The sequence below is a fragment of the Hypanus sabinus genome, chromosome 13, assembly GCF_030144855.1.
Source record: "Hypanus sabinus isolate sHypSab1 chromosome 13, sHypSab1.hap1, whole genome shotgun sequence".
In the NCBI taxonomy this organism is placed as follows: Eukaryota; Metazoa; Chordata; class Chondrichthyes; order Myliobatiformes; family Dasyatidae; genus Hypanus; species Hypanus sabinus.
Window position 1 is genome coordinate 6,064,480 of NC_082718.1, and position 23,603 is coordinate 6,088,082.

Below are 23,603 nucleotides of genomic sequence, written 5' to 3' on the forward strand. Positions count from 1 at the left end.
GACAGGGAAGGTTTCCCTGAGGAAAATAATTGTAATGTCCCATGATTTCACTTTACTGCTTATTCTAGATCTTTATTATCTCAGTTTAATGTCACAGGCACATGTCGTTATATTTGTTAACTTTGTGGCAGCAGTACGATGCGATACATGATAATAGAGAAAGAGAAACCCGTGAATCACAGCCTGTCAGTCTTTGCTCGTGGTTTTTTGATTCCATTGTATTTCTTTGTTCCATGGTGAATGCCTGCAAGGAAATGAATCTAGTGACATATACTGTATGTATTTAAACAATAAATTTGCTTTGAACTTTGAAGGCAATTGGCCCAGCCTGCTCAGTGTGTACTATTTATCAGAGATTGGATATAAACAATATAGCTGCCCAATTGAACATAATTTGGTTTTATTAACCCTGTATTTTCCTTTGCAGATTGTTTATTTCCCTTACCTTGTCCGAGGCCTATCAAACCCAGTGTAACCACTCTTACTAAACGTAGTCATGCAACATGAAGCACCTAGAATTCCACTGTCCCAACCTCCAAAAGTGAGGCTCTCCTCACTTGGTCAAAATATTCCTCAATTTATGTTGCTTAACACATCCTCGGACCTCTTTGTGCTTAGACTCAATGACTTGTGATTCCAATCACAAACAAGAGAAAATCTGCAGTTGCTGGAAATCCGAGCAACACACACAAAATGCCGGAGGAACTCAGCAGGCCAGGCAGCATCTATGGAAAAGAGTAAACAGTCAACATTCCTGGCCGAGACACTTCATCACGACTTTCCTCTGCTTTTGCAGCGGGAGGGAGTGAACCGGGGAGGAACACAGGACAGTCAGTTCCTACAGGAGATAAATCTGAATTCTGCCTCAAACTAGAAAACCACAGAACACTACAGCACACTACAGGCCCTTCAGCCCTTCATGTTGTGCCAACCCATATAATCCTTTAAAAAAGAGTACTAAACCCACACTACCCCATAACCCTCCATTTTTCTTTCATCCATGTGCCTGTCCAAGAAGCTCTTAAATACCCCTAATGTTTTAGCCTCCACCACCATCCCTGGCAAGTCATTCCAGGCACTCACAACCCTCTGTGTAAAAAAACTTACCCCTAATGTCTCCCCTAAATTTCCCTCCCTTAATTTTGTACATATGCCCTCTGGTGTTTGCTATTGGTGCCCTGGGAAACAGGTACTGACTATCTACCCTATCTATGCCTCTCATAATCTTGTAGACCTCTATCAAGTCCCCTCTCATTCTTCTATGCTCCAAAGAGAAAAGTCCCAGCTCTGCTAACCTTGCTTCATATGACTTGTTCTCCAAACCAGGTAACATCCTGGTAAATCTCCTCTGCACCCTCTCCATAGCTTCCACATCCTCCCTATAATGAGGTGACCAAAATTGAACACAATACTCTAAGTGCGGTCTCACCAGAGATTTGTAGAGTTGCAACATGACCTCACTACTCTTGAACTCAATCTCCCTGTTAATGAAGCCCAGCATCCCATAAGCCTTCTTAACTACCCTACCAACCTGCGCAGCGACCTTGAGGGATGTATGGATTTGAATCCCAAGGTCCCTTTGTTCATCCACACTCTTAAGTAACTGACCATTAATCCTGTACTCAGTCTTCTGGTTTGTCCTTCCAAAATACATCACCTCACATTTGTCCAGATTGAACTCCATTTTTCTGCCCAACTCTGCAGCCTGTCTATATTCTCTTGTAACCTTCGACAACCTACAGCTTCATTCACAACTCCTCCAATTTTTGTGTCATCTGCAAACTTACTCACCCATCCTTCTGCCTCTACATCCAGGTCATTTATGAAAATCACAAATAGCAGGGGTCCCAGGACAGATCCCTGCGGCACTCCACTAGTCACTGACCTCCAGGCAGAATACTTTCCTTCCACAACTACCCTCTGCTTTCTTCCTTTAAGCCAATTTTTTATCCAAACAGCCAAGGTTCCACTTATCCCATGCCTCATGACTTTCTGAATGAGTCTCTCATGAGGGACTTTGCTAAAGTCCATGTAGACCACATCCACTGCCCTACCCTCATCAATTTCTTTTGTTAACTCTTCAAAAAACTCAATCAGGCTCGTGAGGCACAATCTTCCCTTCACAAAGCCATGTTGACTATCCATGAGTAGACTGTACTTCTCCAAATGCTCGTAGATCCTATCCTTAAGAAGCCTTTCCAGTAGTTTGCATTCCACCGACGTAAAACTCACCTGTCTATAGTTCCCAGGTTTCTCCCTATTACCTTTTTTAAACAAGGAAACTAAATTTGCCATTCTCCCATCCTCCGGCACTTCCCCTGCAGCCAAAGAGGATTCAAAGATCATAGCTAATGCTCCTCCAAAGCTGACATTTATCAGTTCAAGGAACAGGGAAAAATTACATGGTACAAGAATGTGACAAAACAATAACCCTTTTAAATATTAGTTGTTTGCTTTTAGCATTTGAGCCTTCTACCAACAACAATTATTTAGCATTATCAAGATCAGGTTCTCAATTCACAAAGTTGCCTGAATGTTGATAAGATGGACTACGTCTCACTAGACCTCATATCCAAATCACACAGCTACTGCTGTTCTTATCTTCGATATGGTTTGCTTTTACATCATAAACACAACATGCTCTGGGGATGAGTGATGGTCAGCTGTGTTTTTTTAATTAATCTTCATAAACACTGGAGCTGAATGCAAGTTTCATGCCTAATCGTTGATTCTAAGCTGCTGCCTGGGTCACGGAGAGCTGCAGTAAGCTTTAATAGACACTCAATTCCCAATCAAGGCAATTTAATCAGAGAATAATGACTCAAGTGCCTATGCAAATCCATCATACTCTTTAGGTTTTAGCATGTTTAGTGATTTAACAAAAAGAAATACTTTTTTGATTCCTTAAAACTGTTTAAATGTGTTAACAGTTGCTAAAATAGAAACCATGCATTAAATAGTGATCTGTTGGATATTTCTTCAGCGATCCATGTTAAAGTGGGGATGAAGCCACATGCAGGCCAATCCAGGTCTGCAAGGTGATGTAACATGAAGAAATAAAGCAGGGCTGGGCAAAAGCTCTGCCCCCCCCCGCCCCAAGTATCTTTTAGAGAAGAAGAAATAAACCTTTCATTGTCAAGTTGGAAGGATGAGAGTAGGCCTGAGTGGGCACTTATACTGTGGGATTGTCTTCAAGACGGAGGTTATGAAAGAAAGGTAAAGCCCCAGTTTTGTCCTTTAAAGAATTTTTTTTTCTTGAAGCCTGCTAAAAGCACATCTGCAGACACAATCCTTACTGACATCTTGAACCAGCTGAGAGAACTATTTTTCCTGCTTCTGTCAGCATCCAGGACAAACTATAACAGCTTTTCAAGAATGGTTTTCCATCCCCATGGGATCACTCTGCATGGTGATTAGTTACATGTTAAGATTCACCTTTTGCTGGTTGAATAATGTACTGACACACGATATGCACAGACCTTTTCTTCAGCTCCAGTCTATCTTCACTTCACATTCTTTGCAGTAATTGGTGCATTGAAACGAGGACAGCTGCTGGAATTAATTAAATATTTTCACAATCCCAGATGTGCCTCAGTTTAGTGTCATTAGTTGGAGCAGATCATGTAAAACAGCATTTACCTTCTCTTGAACTGGGTGTAGCCAACTTTTATACCTCATTTGCCAAGAAACTTGTTTACTCTTCTTTAAACATAGGCCTGTATTTTCCAGTCAGCTCACCCCTTCTTCCTGATTCCCTAAGTGTTCATGCCTCTGACTCCAATAACCAAGTTACTATTCAATCAGATAGTGATCCGGGGAGTGTCCTGCCCCCCCCCATGTGGTCCGGGGAGTGTCCTGCCCCCACATGTGATCTGGGGAATGCCCTACCCCCCATCTGATCTGGGGAGAGTCCTGCCACCCATGTGGTCCGGGGAGTGTCCTACCCCCCCATGTGGACCGGGGAGTGTCCTACCCCCCCCATGTGATCCAGTGAGTGACCTACCCCTCCCATGTGATCTGGGGAGAGTCCTGCCACCCATGTGGTCCGGGGAGTGTCCTGCCCCCCCATGTGATCCAGTGAGTGTCCTACCCCCCCATGTGATCTGGGGAGAGTCCTACCCCCCCATGTGGTCCGGGGAGTGTCCTACCCCCCCATGTGGACCGGGGAGTGTCCTACCCCCCCCATGTGATCCAGTGAGTGACCTACCCCCCCCATGTGACCTGGGGAGTGTCCTACCCCCCCCATGTGATCCAGTGAGTGACCTACCCCCCCCATGTGACCTGGGGAGTGTCCTACCCCTCCCATGTGATCTGGGGAGAGTCCTGCCACCCATGTGGTCCGGGGAGTGTCCTGCCCCCCCATGTGATCCAGTGAGTGTCCTACCCCCCCATGTGATCTGGGGAGAGTCCTACCCCCCCATGTGGTCCGGGGAGTGTCCTACCCCCCCCATGTGATCCAGTGAGTGACCTACCCCTCCCATGTGATGTGGGGAGTGTCCTAACCCTCCATGTGATCTGGGGAGAGTCCTACCCCCCATTTGATCTGGGGACTGTCCTACCCCTCCCATGTGGTCTGGGGAGTGTCCTGCCCCCCCATGTGATCTGGGGAGTGTCCTACCCCCCCCCATGTGACCTGGGGAGTGTCCTACCCCCCCCATGTGATCCAGTGAGTGTCCTACCCCTCGCATGTGGTCCGGGGGAGTGTCCTACCCCCCCATGTGACCTGGGGAGTGTCCTACCCCCCCATGTGGTCCGGGGAGTGTCCTGCCCCCCACATGTGATCTGGGGAGAGTCCTACCTACCCCTCCCATGTGACCTGGGGAGTGTCCTACCCCTCCCATGTGATCTGGGGAGTGTCCTACCCCCCCCATCTGATCTGGGGAGTGTCCTACCCCCCCATGTGGTCCGGGGAGTGTCCTGCCCCCCTCATGTGATCTGGGGAGAGTCCTACCTACCCCTCCCATGTGACCTGGGGAGTGTCCTACCCCTCCCATGTGATCTGGGGAGTGTCCTACCCCCCCATGTGATCTGGGGAGTGTCCTACCCCCCCCATGTGATCCAGTGAGTGACCTACCCCTCCCATGTGATGTGGGGAGTGTCCTAACCCTCCATGTGACCTGGGGAGTGTCCTACCCCCCCATGTGGTCCGGGGAGTGTCCTGCCCCCCTCATGTGATCTGGGGAGAGTCCTACCTACCCCCCCCATGTGACCTGGGGAGTGTCCTACCCCTCCCATGTGATCTGGGGAGTGTCCTACCCCCCCATGTGATCTGGGGAGTGTCCTACCCCTCCCATGTGGTCCGGGGAGTGTCCTACCCCCCCCCCCATGTGATACAGTGTGACCTACCCCTCCCATGTGATTTGGGGAGTGTCCTGCCCCCCTCATGTGATCTGGGGAGAGTCCTACCTACCCCTCCCATGTGACCTGGGGAGTGTCCTACCCCTCCCATGTGATCTGGGGAGTGTCCTACCCCCCCATGTGATCTGGGGAGTGTCCTACCCCCCCATGTGGTCCGGGGAGTGTCCTGCCCCCCTCATGTGATCTGGGGAGAGTCCTACCTACCCCTCCCATGTGACCTGGGGAGTGTCCTACCCCTCCCATGTGATCTGGGGAGTGTCCTACCCCCCCCATGTGATCTGGGGGGTGTCCTACCCCCCCCATGTGATCCAGTGAGTGACCTACCCCTCCCATGTGATGTGGGGAGTGTCCTAACCCTCCATGTGATCTGGGGAGAGTCCTACCCCCCATTTGATCTGGGGACTGTCCTACCCCTCCCATGTGGTCTGGGGAGTGTCCTGCCCCCCCCATGTGATCTGGGGAGTGTCCTACCCCCCCCATATGACCTGGGGAGTGTCCTACCCCCCCCATGTGATCCAGTGAGTGTCCTACCCCTCGCATGTGGTCCGGGGGAGTGTCCTAACCCCCCATGTGACCTGGGGAGTGTCCTACCCCTCCATGTGGTCTGGGGAGTGTCCTGCCCCCCTCATGTGATCTGGGGAGAGTCCTACCTACCCCTCCCATGTGACCTGGGGAGTGTCCTACCCCTCCCATGTGATCTGGGGAGTGTCCTACCCCCCCATGTGATCTGGGGAGTGTCCTACCCCTCCCATGTGGTCCGGGGAGTGTCCTACCCCCCCCCCATGTGATACAGTGAGTGACCTACCCCTCCCATGTGATTTGGGGAGTGTCCTGCCCCCCTCATGTGATCTGGGGAGAGTCCTACCTACCCCCCCATGTGACCTGGGGAGTGTCCTACTCCCCCCATGTGGTCCGCGGAGTGTCCTGCCCCCCTCATGTGATCTGGGGAGAGTCCTACCTACCCCTCCCATGTGACCTGGCGAGTGTCCTACCCCTCCCATGTGATCTGGGGAGTGTCCTACCCCCCCATGTGATCTGGGGAGTGTCCTACCCCCCCCATGTGATCCAGTGAGTGACCTACCCCTCCCATGTGATGTGGGGAGTGTCCTAACCCTCCATGTGATCTGGGGAGAGTCCTACCCCCCATTTGATCTGGGGACTGTCCTACCCCTCCCATGTGGTCTGGGGAGTGTCCTGCCCCCCTCATGTGATCTGGGGAGTGTCCTACCCCCCCCCATGTGATCCAGTGAGTGTCCTACCCCCCCATGTGACCTGGGGAGTGTCCTACCCCTCCCATGTGACCTGGGGAGTGTCCTACCCCTCCCATGTGACCTGGGGAGTGTCCTACCCCCCCCCATGTGATCCAGTGAGTGTCCTACCCCTCGCATGTGGTCCGGGGGAGTGTCCTACCCCCCCATGTGGTCCGGGGAGTGTCCTACCCCCCCCCATGTGGTCTGGGGAGTGTCCTACCCCCCCATGTGATCTGGGGAGAGTCCTACCCCCCCATGTGATCTGGGGAGTGCCCTACCCCTCCCATGTGATCTGGGGAGTGCCCTACCCCTCCCATGTGATCTAGGGAGTGTCCTACCCCTCCCATGTGATCTGGGGAGTGTCCTACCCCCCCCCCCCCCATGTGATCTGGGGAGTGCCCTACCGCTCCCATGTGATCTGGGGAGTGTCCTACCCCCCCCCCCCCATGTGATCTGGGGAGTGCCCTACCGCTCCCATGTGATCTGGGGAGTGTCCTACCCCCCCCCATGTGATCTGGGGAGTGCCCTACCGCTCCCATGTGATCTGGGGAGTGTCCTACCCCCCCCCATGTGATCTGGGGAGTGCCCTACCGCTCCCATGTGATCTGGGGAGTGCCCTACCGCTCCCATGTGATCTGGGGAGTGTCCTACCCCCCCCCATGTGATCTGGGGAGTGCCCTACCCCCCCCATGTGATCTGGGGAGTACTACACTAGGCCCATTATATTTCCCACACACAGGCATCAAATCTCCTCAGATCCATCACCATCTACATACTAGGAACAAGTTCTTCAAAGTGTCCAGTAATCGCTTCATGTCGCTCTAGTACATTCTGTAATGATCTAGCGTCATTAAAATGATGTAGATTCCTCCATTTAGGAGAATTACTTTCAGTGAGCCTCTTCCCAACAGATTCGATCTGGAGCCTGCAATACCTCATTACCATGTAAGCAACTCCAATTTCTTCAATGGTTTCATCAGTACAACCACATGCATTCTTAAATTCAGTTGCACTTTCAGCTCGCTCAATCTGGTTCATCAGTATAAGTCTGCATTCTCAGTATAACGTCACATTCCTGCCATTCATCTTCATGACACTGTTCGTGGTTCCGCCTTGGTTAGAAACACAAGAGATTCTGCAGATGCTGGAAATCCAGAGCCACACACACAAAAAGCTGGAGTATCTCAGCAGGTCAGGCAGCATTTACCGAAATGAAGAAACAGTCAATGTTTCTGGCTGAGACCCTTCATCAGGACATCTTTGTTAATTAACCTCTTCTTATAAATTATCTTGAGCAGCTCCTCTGAATTACTCAGTGTCTTTGCTTCCTTTTCTTGATAAAGGATGGTCCATAATTTGGAAATTTTGCGCATCTTCCTTTGATTATGTTTGCTCAATATTATGCTTATTCCCAGGAGCTTTAGTAACATGGCCTTTTGAACCACATACATGATCTTTTTACCTTTTCGAACCAACATTCAAATGGAATATGCTTCATGCAATAGTGGAACAGCCTTTGTTTAAAATCTTTCTCAAAAAACATTCAGTTTGTTTGAAGACAGTGTTTTGCCACTTGTCCTTTGTGCCTGCTGTTACTTGGAACAGTCAGAATGACTTGCATCTCGCTTTAAATCAGTCGCATTTTTGTTTGGATTTCTTCAATATGAATGAGACAAACTTTTTCACAATCTCTCCTGGCTTTAGGTTAATATACTTACTCAAAAACAGAATTTTTTTTTTATTTGAATTTTTACATGTTCTTTGGCTAAGAGAGTTTCACATCAAACTCCACATGAGGACACTTACTGTTGTAATTGAGATCAGCCTATACCAACTTTTATCATCAATGTCATTTGCATTGAAGAAACAAGCGGTATTTTGTAATACTCCTCCCAGTTCTAGGTTTGAGAATTAAATGTTGCAATCAAACCTATTGTAGCCATTTTCTTCTCCTTTTTTATGCAGATCAGAATCAGAATCCAGTTTAACACCACTGCCGAATCGGGTGAAATATGTCGTTTTGTTTTTCACAGCGTGGAACAGGCCCTTCTGGCCCCTTGAGCCACGCTGCCCAGCATTATATCCCCTGATTGGATCCCACAATTTACAATGACCAACTGACCTACCGACTGGTATGTCTTTGGACGGTGGGAGGACACCAGAGCAGTCACAGGGAGAAAGCACAAAGTCCTTACAGGCAGTGGCAGGAATTGAAAACAGGTCTCTGGTACCATAAAGTGTTACGCCATCCACTACGTCTTTGAGCAGGAATACCATGCAATATATCATAATGGAGAAAAAATATGAATTACAATAAATATATAATAGTTAAGCAAGTAGTGCAAAAATAAAAATTAAAAAAGTAGTGAGGTAGTGTTCATGGGTTCAATGTCCATTCAGAAATCAGATGGCGGAGGGCAAGAAGCTGTTCTTGAATCCCTGAGTGTGTGCTTTCAGGCTTCTTCACCTCCTTCCTGATGGAAGCAATGAGAAGAGGGCATGACACACAAAATACTGGAGGAACTCAGCAGGTCAGGCAGCATTTATAGAGAAAAGTCCATCGGCACTGCCTGGCCTGCTGAGTTACTCCAGCATTTTGTGTGTGTTGCTCTGATTTCTAGCACCTGCAGATTTTCTCGCTTGCGAAGAGGGCATGTCCTGGGTGATGGGATCCTTAATGATGGATGTCTCCTTTTTGAGGCACCACACCTTTAAAATATACTGGATTCTGTGGAGGCTAGTGCCCATGATGGAGCTGACTACGCTTAAAAAGTTCAAAGTACTTCCTGGACTTCCTCAGGAGTCTGCGGAGATTCAGCAGGTCATCGGAAACCTTGGTGAACTTCTGTAGATGTGTGGTGGAAAGTGTGCTGACCGGCTGCATTACGGTCTGGTTTGGTGAACTTCTATAGACGTGTGGTGGTGGAAAGTGTGCTGACCGGCTGCATTACGGTCTGGTTTGGGAGCACCAATGCCTTTGAGCAGAAGGTCCTACAAAATGTAATGGATTCAGCCCAGTACTTCGCAGGTAAAAACCTCCCAACCATTAAGCACATCTACATGAAATGTTGCCGTAAAAAAGCAGCATCCATCATCAAAGATCCTCACCACCCAGGCCATGCTCTTCTCTCGCTGCTGCCATCAGGTAGAAGGTATAGGAATCTCAAGACTCACACCATTAGGTTCAAGAACAGTTACTACCCCTCAACCATTAGGCTCTTGAACGAAAGGGGATAACTTTTGCCAAGGTTTTCGGTACTTTTAGGACACTGTTGTATTTTTGTTTCATGCTTGTTATTTATTGCTATTTACTGTATTTATATCTGCACTTGCAGTTTGTTTACAGTTTACAGTCACTGTTCTATAGATTTGCTAAGGATGCCCGCAGAAACTGCATCTCAGGGTTGTATGTGGTGACGTGTATGTAGTCTGATAATAAATTTTACTTTGAACTTTAGTTTTATCTTTCAGCAACTTTATTTTTTCAAGCCTGCAAGGTGCATATCTGCAATCACAGTGCTGACAGATCAACCAAATATTGACTGCCAGAAATTAAAACAGCACCATGTTTGGTCTGTGAAGAACCATCAACTATTTGCATTCAGTAAAATGAATGTGATAACAGAAACTAAATTAGCACAGATTGGACTGTGGATTATACACAACGCTAGTCTAATTGCTAGGAAATATTGGATGAGGGTCCTTGGCATGGGAGGGATTTGAACTTCCGTCTTAAGGTAAAACATCAGGGATGGCAGTTGTCATGCAAACTGTTCCAATGTGAGAGCACTGAGTTAAGTAATAACTGGAATGGGCAAAAATGCAGTTAAAACCACAGCTAAAGGAGCCAATGGCTGCAGATTCTAATTCTTTAAAACGTTACAAGGGCATCTTTAAATTCCTTGCTTTTGTCCTAAAGCAGGTGGGATAGAATACTCCATTAGCAACTTGTCGGGAAATATCCAGCCATGGCGTTCTGGGAATTAGGTTGCAGGAACGAAGGACTGTAGAGGAGATTTTTGGGCTTGAAGAGAGAAGGGTTTGGAGGAACATTGATCATGGTGGGGCTCATCAAACAGGGAGACAAGACTGGTTGTCTCTTCCCTGAAATGAAAAGAACACCGAAAAACAAGAAAAGAAGTAGAGTTTTTTATGATCTACAGATGTCTCACAGTGGTTTTTGGCCAATTAAGTGCATTTTGGAAGTGAGGTTTATTAGTGTAACAAAGTGTTGCTTGCTTCTGTTCTTTGCAAGATTTGTGGTTTCCACCCCCCCCCCCTTTCTCTGTGCATCAGCTGATGGTTGTATAATGTATACATTCTATGATAATAAGTGTACTTTGAACTTTGAAACACGTAGACTGTGAGATCCTCCATAACAGTTATGAGATAATATTTAGTTGAGGGATAAGTACTGAAGCACGTTTGGGATAAATTTCTGTGTTTTTTTCAGATACTGGGATGCTTAGGCTAGTCTGAAAGATAAAATTAAATTGTGCTGCATTCTCTTAGTTTTTCTCGTGGGGCTGGTAACCTCTGTATTGAGGTCGAGGTCAGGACTTTTGAAGGAGAATATAGATCCTTATTACTTTGGCTCAGTGAGTGATACCTAGTGAACCATGGCTTACCAGCAAACATCTGGGAACAAGGTCCATAAGAATACAGAAAATGGAATAGAAGAGACTATTCAGTTATTCACAGCTTCTGCACCAATTAACAAGATTACAGTTGGCTTTTTACATGAATGACACTTTCCCCATATCCCTTAATGCTCCTGGCTACAGATTTTTAGGCAAGTTGAAATACACTCTGTGGCCACTTTATTAGGTATTTATTAATGCAAATAGCTAATCAGCCAATCATCTGGCAGCAACACAAGGCATAAAAACATGCAGACATGGTAAGACGTTCAGTTGTTGTTCAGACCAAACATCAGAACAGGGAAGAAAAGTGACCTCAGTAACTTCGACTGTAGAGTGATTGTTGGTGCCAGATGGGGTGGTTTGAGTGTCTTAGAAACTGCTGATCTCCTGGGACTTTTGCACAACAGTCTCTAGACACCTCCAGTGAGCAACAATTCTGTGGGCAAAAGCACCTTGTTGATGAGAGAGCTCAGAGGAGAATGGCCAGACTGGTTCAAGCTGACAGGAAGGCGACAGTAATCCAGATTACCAAGTTACAACAGTGGTGTGCAGAAGGGCATCTATGAAAGCATGACATGTCGAACTTTGAAATGGATGGGCTACAGCAGCAGAAGACCATGAACATACACTCAGTGGCCACTTCATTGGGTACAGAAGTTACCAAATAAAGTGGTAACTAAATGTATTTTTGCAGTAAATATAGCAATATAATAGCTGAGAACTAGAAAGTATTGTGAAGCTTAATTGCAGAAATAATTGTAATTCTCAGAAAATTGAGGAGGTGTTAAACTTCTCTTTCTGCATGTTACTCAAGGCCCTTCTGCACTAGCTGGTGAAAAAAAGAACCTCAATCATCCGCAGTGAACATATGCTGACTGCGATCCACTATCAATAGACAAATATCAGATGGGATAAAGTATTAATTTAGCACCCACCAAACATCCACTTCCACAGAAAAATAATTACACTGAATCATTTACCCTGCTTTCCTCCCTCATACAGATGATCTAATCCCAATCACATTGCTGTTCTGATACCTTCCTCTGTGCCATATTGGCTGCTGTGCTGCCATATGACAGCACTTCAGGAAGTAGATCATTAGCTAGAAACACCTTGGGATGATCTGCGTACATCAAAAACACCTTTCTTTCTCTACCAGCCTGATCTGCTGAATACTACTGCCATTTTCTGGTTTAAATTCTGATTTCTTCCATTTGTAGTATTTTATTTGACCTGCAGCTTCTCCCTCATTTTATGAAATATTGATCACACATCTTGTTTATCTCTCGGGGTTAAACAGTTAATGGTTTAACTGAATCTTTCTTCAGGGCTCATTCAGTAACAATTTGATCTACACAATCTTCCATTGTCTCTGCCAGGATTCATTCACGTTGGACCCTGGCAGAGAGAAGTCTCTAACTACCAGTGCTTCCATCCCTAGGTTTCTGTTTCACTCTCCAGTTCTGAGATCAATTCATGGGATTTGCTCCTTTTATCAAAACCTCATTTGCGCTCCTTTTATTTAATACTTAAATGATGTTGCATTGTTGAATTAAAAGTTGCTCAGATGTGCTGAGAATTTTTTTTTCCATTCAGTTATTAATGCAAAGATTGAAAACCCCTGGTGCTCATCAGCTCTGAATATGGAACAGAGTAAAGGATAGGATAAGGTAAGCATTGAATTAGTGATCTGAAAGGGCTATGGATTCAATTTTCTTTACAAGTTTAAGGTGGTTAGATTTTTTAAAAAGTCAACAAAGATGAGTAATTAATTGAATTGAAAAATATCAAAAGGCTTTCTTTATGCAGTCCTGATCTACAATTCTACATGTGACACACAGAAGACAATATGACTAGTGGCCTCAATGAGAGTTAAAGAATCAGTTTTTTAAAATTGATTCATCTCTCAGCACCTGAGAGTCCCTGGCAGGTCACTTACCGCCCGTTACACCGCGGGCCGTCAGGGCAGCAGTGAAGATCCTCCATCTCTGTCTGTCCTTCGCCACTCATGTGAAGAAATTTTCATCCTTACTGTTTCCGTAACAGTTTTGTTTTTGTCAGCCCTGAGCTTGGAGGACCAGTGGTCCACTCTTGGCCCTGTCTCTACACTTTGACTTGTTCGGCTTGGTGAACCTACCAAGAGCCAGAGCATAAAACCATCCAACACAGCTCTCCAGATCACTGAGGCATGCAGGCCTCCAAACCATGAGAAGTCCTCTTGGAAGACTGGCAAGGTCAGCCTATCTCTAATTGCTCTACCATTCATTGTCAAGTCTTATGCTGGTTTGACTTTCCAAAATGCATCATTTCATGCTTATCTGTATTGAAATCCACCTCGGCCCACTTTCCTAAGTGATCAAGGTCCCCATGTAAACAGCAAACTTACTGATCAAGCCTTGTTCATTTGCATTCAAATCATTTGTCTAAGTAATGAATAACAAGGGTCCCAGTATAAAACCCTGTGACACACCACAGATCACTGGCCTCCACAACCTTCAACCACCACCCTCCGCCTCCTGTATCCAAACAGTTGTGAATCTGCCCAACCAGCTCTTCCTGGGTTCCAGAGGAACTGACCTTCCAGACCAGCCTGCCACCTGGGGCCTGTTGTAGGCCTTGTTAAGATCCACATCGACAGCACCCACTGCCCTATGATCCACCCTTTTGGCCGCCTCTTCAAAAAGCTCTAAAAGATTAATCAAACACAAAGTCACACTGACTCCCCATAATCAGGTTCTGTCTATCCGAATGCTGGTAGATCCTGTCCCTCAGAGTTCCCTCTGGTAACTTCCCCATCACTGATGTCAGGCTGATCGGCCTGTAATTCCCTGGCATATCCTTGCTACTCTTTTTAAACAAGGAATAATATTAACCACCTTCCATTTTTTTTGGGGAAATGCCTAACGATGAAGCAAATATTTCTGCAAGGGCCTTCGCAATTTCTCCTCCAAGCTCCCACAAGGTCCAAAGATGCATTTGGGGATTTATCCACTTTAATGCACTGTAAAGCTGCTAATACTTTCTCCCTGGTAAAATAATCGTCCTTCAAAAATCTCTACTTATTTCTTTTATCTCTTAAGCAATCATGATTTTCTCCTCAGTAAACATCAAGGAGAAATACTTGTGAAAAGTCTCACCCTTCTCCTCATTTTTAGACAGAGGTAGCCCTGCTGAACTTTTGAGGGGCTTTTCACTCTTAATACAGGTGTAGAACCTCCTATGACTTTCCTTAACCTTACCTCCCAGATCCTTCTTGTACCCTCTCTTTGCCCTTCTGAGTTCCCTGTTAAACGTATTCTCAATTTTTTTTTTACAGTCATCAAGGGATACACTCATCCCAGTTCTTCTAAACCCAAAGCATGGTTTCTTCTTTTTCCTGACCAGAGCCTCAATGCCTCTCATCATCCAAGGTTTCCTAAACTTACCAAGTTTACTCTTCTCTCTAACTGGAAAATCCTACAAAAGGTAGTGGATTTGGCCCAGTACATCTCAAGTAAAGCACTCCCAATCATTGAGCACATCTATGTCGTAGGAAAGCAGCATCCATTATCAGAGACCCCCACCACCCAGATCAAGCTCTTTTCTCGCTGCTGTCATCTGGTAGAAGGTACAAGAGCCACAGGGTGAAGCTCTTGAACATCAGGTTCAAGACCAGTTACTACTCCTCAACCATCAGGCTCTTGAACACCAGGTTCAAGACCAGTTACTACTCCTCAACCATCAGGCTCTTGAACACCAGGTTCAAGACCAGTTACTACTCCTCAACCATCAGGCTCTTGAACATCAAGTTCAAGACCAGTTACTACTCCTCAACCATCAGGCTCTTGAACATCAGGTTCAAGACCAGTTACTACTCCTCAACCATCAGGCTCTTGAACATCAGGTTCAAGACCAGTTACTACTCCTCAACCATCAGGCTCTTGAACATCAGGTTCAAGACCAGTTACTACTCCTCAACCATCAGGCTCTTGAACATCAGGTTCAAGACCAGTTACTACTCCTCAACCATCAGGCTCTTGAACGACACTCACTTGCCCCATCATTGAAATATTCCCACAACCAACAATCTCACTTTAAGGACTCTTTATCTTGTTGTCTCATTTTCTCGTTATTTGTTGTTATTTATTTATATTTGCATTTGCACAGTTTGTTGTTTTCTGCATCCTGGTTGAGCTTACATTGATCCTGTTATAGTTACTGTTCTGTAGATTTGTTGAGTGTGCTCGCAGGGAAGTGAATCTCAGGGTTGTACGTGGTGACATATTTGTACTTTGATAATAGAATTTACTTTGAACTTTGCCCCTGGACTTTTGATTTCACACTCTTGAAAGCCTACCACTTGCACTTGTTCATTTCCCTTCAAACCAGCTCTCCAAATGACCTCAGCTAAATCTTACTTGCTCCTCCAAAATAGACCCTGCTCCAGTTTAGGACCCTGAAATGTGGATCTGCCCTACCCTTTTCCATCGCTTCCTTAAAACTAATAGAATAATGATTACTAGAGACAAAGTGCTCCTTAACTTCTTCTCCAGTTATTTGCCCTGCCTTGTTTCCTAAGAGAAGGTCCAGTACTGCCCCATCCCAAGTAAAGCCCTCTATATATTGACTCTTGAAACTTTCCTCAACATAGTTCACAAATTCCACCCTGTCTAGGTCCTTAACAACCACAATTTTGTCATAGGGTTTGGAGATGTGCATGCCTCAATGATGCAGAGAGCTCTACTGGCTGGATTCAGGGCTTTGTGCTTTGGCTCTTAGTAGGGTTACCCATGCCAGACTGGTTAAAAGGTGTAGGCCAGACTAAGAGTGATCCATGGGTCCTCCAGGTTTGGGGGTTCAGCTCAGGGCCAACAACCCTGACTGGTCAAACAAAAAAGTTACAGAAACAGGAATGAAGAATCCTCCTACATCTGAGTGTGACGGTATTCCTGAGTCTCCACTCGGGAGATGCATGACAGACAGTAGTGAAAACCAAGAGGAAGCTACTGACATGATGAAGGAAGCCCTGAGCACCGCCAGAGATGGAGGACCTTCATTGCTGCCCAAAAAGCCAGTGGCACAATGGGCCTAGAGTAAGTAGGTCCTTAACACTCCTAATGACCCAATCAATACTGAGGAAAATAAAATCTTCCACTAATACAATCCTATTATTCTTACAACAATTTCCTACACACCTGCTCCTCAAGTTCCTAATGACTATTGGGGAGCGGGGGGGGGGGGGCATGAATTTAGCAACTAGAAACCACACAGTATATATACATACATGTAAGATTAGTTTATATATTCGACTGGTTGTTATGTGTAAAGTAACATGAGGCGCACGAGTACCTATACCTAGGTGACTCGGACAGGAAATGGTGAAGTGACAAATAGACTGAGGAACTGCCAGGTAGCGACAGGGCTTATGAAAACACAGTAGGACAGCAACTTGGTTCTGTAATGGCTGGAGGGCCTGATCAGCCTGATGGCTTGGGGAAAGTAACTGGTTTTGAATCCAGTGGTCCTGACGTGTACTGCTCACAGCACTTCCTTATCAGAAAGGCTACAGCCCCTCCCTGCTCTCTAGCACCTCTATCATTCCTGCAGCATCTGTGCCATGAGCCATTAATCTGCCAGTCCTGCTCTTCTCTCAGGATGTCTCTATTAATGGCAATAACATCCCAGTCCTCAGAGCCAATCCATGCTCTGAATTTGTCCTCCTTATCTGTTAAGCCTTGTGCATTGAAATAAATGTAGCTTAACCGAGTTTTCCCTCTCTTTACTGTAGCAGCATAGCGGTTAGCGCTATGCTCTTACAGCTCAGGGTGTCAGAGTTCAGAGTTTAGTAAGTTTGTACATCCCTCCCCGTGTGTGGATTTCCTCCCACAGCCCGAAGACGTACTGGTCAGTAGGTCATTGTAAATTGTCTAGGGTTAAACCACTGGGTTGCTGGGTAGCACAGCTCAGAAGGCCAGAAGGGCCTATTCTGCACTGTTGTCGGAATAAAATAAATTACTATGTCTCTGGCCATCCTAATGACATAAACTGCTTTCGCTGGTTACTGTTCCATCCCATGACTTGCTCCTTCTCAGAGTCCCACCCACCCCGCCACCTCGCCAATCCAATTTAAACCCTCCAAGTAGCACTAGCAAATTTCCCCACAAGGGTATTGGTCTTGCTGCAGTTCAAGTGCAATCTCCTCCTCTTGTACAGGCCTTGTGTACCCCAACAGAGATCTCAATGATCCAAGAACCTGACTCCCTGGCCCCTGCACTAGCTCCTCAGCCACACATTCATCTGGCCTATCAAACCTAAATCACAGTGCTCCCTTGAAACTGTATCAGCATGAGGGGTATAGATAGAGTAAGTGCAAGCAGGCTTTTTCCACTGCGGTTGGGTGGGACCACAACCAGAGGTCATGAGTTAAGGGTGAAAGTGAAAAGTTTAAGGGGAACATGAAGAGGAACTGCTTCACTCAGAGGGTGATGAGGGTGTGGAACCAGCTGCCAGCACAACTGGTGCACACAAGCTCGATTTCAACGCTTAAGAGAAGTTTGGATAGGTACCTGGCTGGTAGGGGTATGGAGGGCTACGGTCTGGGTGCAGGTTGATGGGAGTACGCAGGCTCCCTATGTGAAAGATTTCATCTTTCCTTTCAGTTAGTCCTGACGAAGGGTCTCGGCCCGAAACGTCGACAGTGCTTCTCCCTATAGATGCTGCCTGGCCTGCTGTGTTCCACCAGCATTTTGTATGTGTTGTTTGAAATTCCAGCATCTGCAGATTTCCTCGTGTTTGCTCTTTAAAAAAATAACAAAGATTTTATGGAGCCAACTCCACACTTCCTTAGGTGTCTGCAGAGATTCAGCATGACTTCTAAACCACTGACTAACTTCTATAGATGTGTGGTGGAGAGCATATCAACTGGCTGCATCACGGCCTGGTATGAAAACACCAATGTCTTTGATGCAAAATCCTACAAAAAGTAGTGGATACAGCCCAGTACATCACAGTAAAGTCCTCCCCACCACTGAGCACATCTAGACGAAACACTGTCACAGGAAGGTGGCATCTATTATTGGGGTCCCCAACACTAAGGCCACACTCTCTTCCTGCTGCTGCCATGAGGTAGAAAATACAGGAGCCTCAGGACTTGAGTCATCAGGTAGAAGAACAGTTACTCCCCCTCAACCATCAGGCTCTTGAGTAAAAGGGGATAACCACACTCATTTGCCCTATCACTAAAATGTTTCCACAACCAATTATCTCACTTTTAAGGTCTCTTTATCTCATGTTGTCATTATCTATTGCTATTCATTTATATTTACATTTGTACAGCTTGTAGTCACCTACACTCTGGCTGATCTTCCATTGATCCTGTCATCATTGCTATTAGATAGATGCCCACAAGAAAATGAAACTCAGGGTTGTAAATGGTGACTGACATGTACTTTGAATGCTGAACTTTAATTTATGGTTAACAATAATTATCTGTTTGTATGATTTATTTTATTATGTTTTTATAATAAAGAACAAAGGAATTAGTGGTAAACATGGTGCGATCATCACAACTAACCCCCTTGCTTTTTTCTTTAAGTTAATGCCATGAGATGTTTCACGTAAGCTAGAGGAAGGAGGGAAAGGTTAACATCTCCCATGAAGGGTAAGACCACCATCAGTTCAGCAGTCCCTCACTGGGACATCAGCCCAGAGCTTTCTGCTCAAGTCTCAGGAGCACAAGTCGAATCTACAAGCTTCTTACTTAGATATGAGAGCACAGTTCGCTGATCATTTGCAGACACAAGAAGGTAGCGTTGATAAGCAATGACATAGTGTTCATGATCTATTCGCTTTACACGATCAGAAAATGAAAGGCAAATGACCAAGTTTACACTAAAGAGAGAACACACCCTTATAACCTTTAAGCAAGTTCCTGCATGTATTTTATATTAATTTTATATATACATATTTCACAGCTCATGACATCTGTATTCATACACCTCCCAAGTGATTTAGTTTCCTTCTGCCCGAACACTAAGGGAGGGAGTGATGAGTGAAACGCAGTGTAGTTATGGGAGAAGGAAATTCACTTCTCCTGCTCTGTGAGCTGTGGGGAACTGACTTTCTGCCTTACATTCAGTTTACAATATGGTGAAGATGGACTACTAAGCTACAGACCCTAATACATACACTGCTCTGCCTCTGAATCACGAATGAAACCCACTAATCAGGTGTCAAAGGAACAAAGAAAGGTAAATAAATACTGAAAAAACAGGCTAGGTGGATACGACAAGAGAAACAGTCAACGTTTGTGGTGGCTGGAGGAAGAAACCAGAGGTCCTTGTGCCAGATTTCATTTGGGGATATAAATTCCTTGCCGTTATCATATTTGAATACCTGTACTGTGACTGGCACGCATGTGCCACTACAAAGAAGCACCACCATTCCTCTCTCGTCTTAGAAGTTTGCACAGATTTGGCCTGTCGTCTGAAACTTTGATAAACTTCTCCAGATGCACAGTACAGAGTATCTTGACTGGTTGCATCGCAGGCTGGTATGGAAACACCGATGCCAGTGAACAGGAAAGCCTGCAAAATGAGGTGGACACAGCCCAGTCCATCACAGGCAAAGCCCTACCCACCGCTGAGAAAATCTATTGTCACAAGAAAGCAGTATCCATCGTTAAGGTACCCCACCATCCAGGCCAATGCCTCTTTTTGCTGGGGCTATTGAAGAAGAGGTACCAAAGCCTTAGGTCCCACTTCACCAGGTTCAAGGACAGTTATTACCCTTCAGCCACCAGCCTTCTGAACCAGCACGGAAAACTTCACTCTCCTCAACCCTGAACTGATTCCACAAACTGTGGACTCACTTTCAAAGAATCTATAACTCAGGTTCTCAGTATTGTTTACTTACTTACAGTATTTCTTTTCACTTGCACAGTTTGTCTTCTTTTGCACATTGGCTGTCTGCACACCTGTGTGTAGTTGTTCATTGACTCTATTGTATTTCTCTGTTCTACCGTGAACACCTGAAAGAAAATGAAGTTCAAGGTAGTGTACATACTTTGATAATAAATTTACTTTGAACTTAATGAGAACCAGGAAAAGTTAGAGCTGATGCAACACACACAAAATACTGGAGGAACTCAGCAGGTATCTATGGAAATGAAAAGATAGTTGACGTTTCAGGCTGAGACCCTCCTTCAGACTGGAAGGGAAGGGGGAAGATACGAGAATAAAAAGGTGGGGGAAGGGGAAGGAGGACCAGCTAGAAGGTGAAGCCAGGTGAGAGGGAAAGGTAAAGGACTGGAGAGGAATGAATCTGAAAGGAGAGAGTGGATCACAGGAGAAAGGGAAGAAGGAGGGGATGCGGGGGAAGTAAAAGGAGGTGAGAAGAGGTAAAAGGTCAGAGTGGGGAAATGGGGAAGAAAAAAATGGGGGGGTGGAATTTGTTTACCAAAAGCGTAAATCGATGCTCATTGATTGTAGAACTGAAATACTTTCTCACTTGCAGAGAAAGGAAGGAGCACAAGTGGGGAGATCTGAGGCAGATTGTAGGTCAGAGCCTCCCCTTCATGCTTCATGGGCTCTCTACATGTCTTGCTATCGTGGTAATATGCCCATCCCAGGCACTCTCTCTTCTCTCACCTGCCATCAGGCAGAAGATGCAAAGCATGTGTCACCAGCCTCAAAGACAGCCTCTATCTCACTATCAGAAAACTATTGAACAGTACGCCAGAATGATAAGATAGACTCAAGAGCTCGTTCTATTTCTTTATGTCCTTGCACCTGATAGTCTACCTGCAGTAACCGTAGCACTTTGTTGTTGTTTTATCTGGACTGTCTCAGTTCACTGTTGTAATGAATAGATCTGTACGAATGGCACACAAGACAAGGTTTTCACTGCACTTCAGTACATGGGACAATAATAAACTCATTTACCAAAATGATATCAGTGGTGATGCTGGCTGAAAGAGAATGCTGAAGGACAAAATGTCCAGTGGAATACAAATAGCAAGAGATGGATGAAGCCTGAAATACCAAAGGAGATGAATACTGGAAGCATGAAATATCTGATTATGTAGACATTATTGATTTCAGCACTCATAGTGCTGCTGTCTCATAACTCCAGTGACCTGGACTCAGTCCTGAACTCTGGTGCAATCTGAGTCAGGGCTGCATATTCTTCCTGAGACCTAATGGGCTTCTTCCAGGTGCTCTGGTCTCTTCTCAGATTCCAAAGACATTTGGGTTGGTGGGTTAATTGGCCACTGTAAATTGTTGCTGGAGCGCAGTTGGTAGAATCTGGGGAGAGTTGATGAGAGTGTGGGAAGTGTTCAAAGTTAACATTTCAAAGTAAATTTATCAATCTACATAAATGTCACCATTTACAACTCTGAGGTTCATTTCTTGCAGGCATTCACAATACATAATAGAAACACAGCAGAATCAATGAAAAACCACTTATACAGGGAAAGACAATCAACCAAAAGACAACAAACTGTGCAAATACAAACATAAATAAATAAGCATTAAATATCAAGTAAACGAGTTCTAGAGTCCTTAAAAGAGAGTCCATAGGTTGTAGAATCAGGTCAGTGTTGGGTTGAGTAAAGATATCTGCTCTGGTTCCAGAACCTGATGTTTGAGAGATAATAACTGTTCCTGAACCTGGTGCTGTGGGTCTGGAGGCTCCTGTACCGCTGTGGTGAACTACGTGTGCCTGTCTGGACATGCCCCCTGCTGACTGCTCCTGTGGCTCCTCCCTCAGTTCCCTGTATAAAGGCGATCTGAGGCCTATGCTCTCTCTCAGTCTCCATGACGTAGTATGATGGTCACTCACTCCTGGTTCCTTCTTCCAGTCAATAAAAGCCGATATCTCGCCTTACGTCTCAGTGTGAGTTATTGATGGTGCATCAATCACCTTCCTGATGGCAGCAGCAAGAAGAGAGCATGGCTTGGATGCAGTTCTTTGATGATGGATGTTGTTTCCCAGTGACAAGGGCTCTTTGTAAATGAGCACATGGTCAGTGGGTTAGTGAAATCGGGTGTTTGATGATTGGCAAGGACTCAGTAGGCCAACCAACCTATTTCCATGCTGCATGACTCTACGAGTGCCAAGTCCTGAAGCCTGAGAAATGCCAAGTCGGGTTTACATTGAACTTCACTGGAACAGTGTAAGGGTCAACGCAGCAGTAGGATAAAGAATTAAAATGGTAGGCAATTAATATACAGACTTAACAGAGGTATTCTAGTAAGCTGCCAATCTGCTTTTGGTTTTTCCTAATATAGGTTAGATCACTTGGTGACCAAATGCATGATATTAAATTGGATGAAGTACAGATAAATTACAGTGCGGGTTTGTCTCTACTACAGTTCCACAAGGAGATGCTGTGAGAATGGGCAGGCACTGCTGAAGATGAAAGAGTGGACCAGGCAATCAAAGAGGGAAGAGTCCCTTCAGACTGCTGAAAAATGTTTTATCTAGAGGATGTTTTAAATATACCAAGGGATTTGTTGCAAAACAAGGAATCTTCTACAGCTCTGAGAATTGGAGAGTGAGATAAGGTATGGTGGAAGATGAAGCTGAGGAGAAAAGATCTGGACCATTGTTAAAACATCTCAGTTTTAAAGGCCTCCCATTGTTCAGCTGAAGCTTTCTCTGCCAAGTTTTGATTACGTTTCAGCAATTCTGATCTGTTCTCTTTCTATTGAAATTGGCCCTTCTCTATTCACCACAGAGTAGATGTTATCCTTTTCGATTGCTGTTCTAGAACTTCTGATCATTGTGTTCAGATGTTCTCCACTGGTAACTGATTCAGTGAGCTTGGCTCATCTCCCAGAAACACATCCATCAATGCTACTTTCCTCACTAGTTCAGATATGTTTCTATTTCTGAGGTCTTTCTACATGCTAATTTTAATGCATCGTTCCAAAACGTATATCCTCACCACATCTCTGCTGCCCTCACTATCTCCTCTCAATTAATAGCTAGTTCATGAGCGAACTACAACTCCCGTCATCCTTCACCACACAATTACATGTGCTCTATTGACTCATTTATTTGGATAACGCCTATCTTCGCGACTTTGGTATTTGGAAAACCACCTACCTACCCCAAAACGTGCGTATAAAGTATAAAGGGACAAGAAATCTTACTGAAGCTTATCTTTTTAAAGACTTGTGTCAACACTGAAGACTACGTGTCCCAGAAGGGTTTTCGGGGAAGAGGCGGGGCGAGCGGTGACGTAAGCAGCACGTACAGCGGCGTGGAGGACGACGCTGACAAACAACAACGTCAACGTCACGGGCGAGTGCTGGAGAGAAGGCTGAGGATCGGAGTGAGAGGAAGCTCCGGAGGAGGCGAACAGAGG

General features: G+C 45.5%; 1 long non-coding RNA gene across 2 annotated transcripts; it reads right to left on the reverse strand.

Annotated features, from left to right (window-relative positions):
* Window positions 1-89: 89 nt before the first annotated feature.
* LOC132403434 (uncharacterized) lies at window positions 90-23,441 on the reverse strand. Of its 2 annotated transcripts, XR_009515260.1 has the most exons (4): window positions 23,389-23,441; window positions 20,144-20,258; window positions 17,797-18,027; window positions 11,322-11,687 (listed from the first exon to the last, which is right to left on the reverse strand). It is a non-coding gene; the product is annotated as an uncharacterized LOC132403434 (long non-coding RNA). The 2 variants fall into 2 exon arrangements; XR_009515259.1 differs by lacking the exons at window positions 11,322-11,687; window positions 17,797-18,027 and adding an exon at window positions 90-244.
* Between the last annotated feature and the right edge of the window lie 162 nt (window positions 23,442-23,603).